The sequence below is a fragment of the Grampus griseus genome, assembly GCF_964374135.1.
Source record: "Grampus griseus genome assembly, chromosome: 6".
Taxonomy (NCBI): Eukaryota; Metazoa; Chordata; class Mammalia; order Artiodactyla; family Delphinidae; genus Grampus; species Grampus griseus.
Window position 1 is genome coordinate 96,900,845 of NC_139000.1, and position 2,762 is coordinate 96,903,606.

The 2,762-nt window shown below is 38.7% G+C and overlaps 1 pseudogene across 1 annotated transcript; it reads left to right on the forward strand.

The window, feature by feature from the left end:
- Positions 1–846: 846 nt before the first annotated feature.
- On the forward strand, positions 847–1,502 carry LOC309824562 (GTP-binding nuclear protein Ran-like; annotated as a pseudogene). Its single transcript has one exon. The product of its transcript is annotated as a GTP-binding nuclear protein Ran-like (transcript).
- The last annotated feature ends 1,260 nt before the right edge of the window (positions 1,503–2,762 follow it).

Below are 2,762 nucleotides of genomic sequence, written 5' to 3' on the forward strand. Positions count from 1 at the left end.
AAGGTAGAGAGCTCGTCCTGTGCTCTTTTTCTCAATTGCTTTCACCTCAAAATAATCATTATGCCAGAGTGACATATTTTTGGGTGACATATTCTGATCTATAAGATCATGTAATCATCATCCCTCACTTGATCTGTAATGATAATAATGTAACTGGTTTCCCAGGGTCTAATGTCTCCATCCACTTTCTGCATCATAACCAGTGTGGTGTATCTGAGCACATAATTATGACCATGTCACTCTGCTAATTAAAACACTTTTACCTACAGGATAAAGTCCAAACTCTGTGGTCTGGCATATAAAGTCCTCCATGATTTGGGTCCTACTTACTTCTCCCTTCTTATTCTATACCACAGTTCTACAATCAATCCCTTTCAAACTTCTTGAAATGTCTCTGAGAACATCATGTTACTTTGCTTCTCCTGACTGGAAAGCCCTGACTCCTTGCCCACGACTGACCTGGTGAGTATTTGCTCATCTTTCAAGATGCAGCTTAAGTATTACTTTCTCTATGAAGTCTTTTCTGTCTGCTATCCAATTAAATAGTCTATTTCCTCTTTGGACTCCAATTCTATTCTGCACATATTTCAACTACAGCACTGTATACATCAGTGTATCTTCCCCACTAGACAGGTGTCCTTTAAGAGCAGGGAAAATATCTTACTTATATTTGTATCTTTACCACATAGCTCAGTGCCTGTTTTATAATATTTAATAAAGTTTCAATAAATAATTCAATGAGTAAGTTAATGAAAAGATGAATATATTTATTGAAACTAAGGATCGAAACTTGGGATCCAGAGCCTTCAGTCAGACAGGTGTGGAGACACTTCTGGAAGTAACATCAGGATGGCTGCCCAAAGAGAACCCCAAGTTCAGTTCAAACATGTATTGATTGGTGATGGCGGTACTGGAAAAACTACATTTGAGGAATGTCATCTCACTGGTGAATTTGAGAAGTATATAGCTACCTTGGGTGTTGAGGACCATCCCATTGTGTTCCATACCAACAGAAGACCTATTAAGTTTAATGCATGGAATACAGCTGGTCAGGAGAAATTTGGTAGACTGAGAGATGGTTATTATATCCAACCTCAGTGTATCATCATAATGTTTGATGTAACACGAAGAGTTACAAGAAAAAAAAAAAGTTACAAGAATGTGCCTCATGGGCATAGAGATCTGGTATGAGTATGTGAAACCATCCCCATTGTGTTGTGTGACAACAAAATGGATGTTAAGGACAGAAAAGTTAAAGCAAAATCAATTGTCTTCCACCAAAAGAAGTATCCTCAGCACTATGACATTTCTGCCAAAAGTAATTACAACTTTGAAAAGCCCTTCTTCTGAAACTGATCAAAGACCCTAACTTGGAGTTCATCTCCATGCCTGCTCTTGACCCACCAGAGGTGGTCACGGACCCAGCCTTGGCAGTGCAGTGTGAGCATGAGCTAGAGGTTTTTCAGACAACTGCTCTCTTGGATGAAGATGATGACCTGTGAGAAAATGAAGCTGAAGCCCAGCATCAGAAGTCTAGTTTACAGTCAACTGTCCTGTGATGTCAGTGGTGCAGCATGTTTGCCACTTTTTTATATAGCTAAGTAGAACGTGTGCTTAATCTTTGGGTTGCTGAAGGAGATGAATGGGCTTTGGAGTGAATGTGGCAGTTAAACAAAATGCCTTCATTTTTTCAGACCTGCATATTTAGCTGTTTTGGAACACAGCTGTTTCCTTCTTGAGTTTCACATATAAGACTGCTACAGTCACATCACAATATTCAGTGGTGAAATCTTATTTGTTACTGTCATTTCCATTCTTTTTCATTTAGAAGCAGAATCAAGTTGTATCTGAAATATCTAAAAACAAACAAACAAACAAACTTGGGATTCAGTAGAGGCTGTCATTACTTCACAAAGACAAATGAGATAACTGACCTAAAGACTAGACAGACAAAAATCATGTAAGAGAAATTATCAAAGAAATAACATATGAAAAATTTTGTAGCTGAAAGAAAACACAAGACTTCAAACTGAAATAGACTGTTGCATGCCAAGTAAGATAAGGGAAAAAGAACTATACTCTAAAACATCATTGTAAAACCCCCAAACCTAAAAAGCCATCCTTTTAAAAATGTATAGTTAGTTGCCTACCCAGAATTCACAAATCCCTCTATTTTCCCAAGAGAAACCTGATATTCAAGTTTCTAGATTTCCATTTAGCTCGTATGATTTAGAGGACACTGGCCTCACCTCCAGCATTAGGAACAGACTCTTATTGGCATACGCCAATCAGAGTAAATCTCCTCCTGAGTGACAGACTCAAGAATGATCATTGAAGCAGCAGGAAAGATTTGTGAGGGGGATCTGAGAATGTTTCTTCTTATTATACTGGAAAGGTTTCTGGAAGTAACTCTCTGTCTCCACCAGTCATGAATGAGGAAGTAGGTACCCCTAAGTGAAGGTAGCTACCCTCCATTCATGAGGCAACCAGATCAACCAACTCTGAAATCCATCCTATCTTGGATTTTCAGTTATTATTTAGGCCACTTTGAGTTGTGTTTTTTGTTCTATGAGGCTGAAAGCACTGAATAGATATATTCATAGCAATAGAAAAATCAGACTGGGAATTCCTTGGTGGTCCAGGCAGTCCAGTGGTTAAGGCTCTGTGCTTTCACTGCTGAGGGCACAGTTTCAACCCCTGTTTGGGGAAATAAGATCCCACAAGCTGCATGGTGTGGTCAAATTAAAAAAAAAATCAGACTG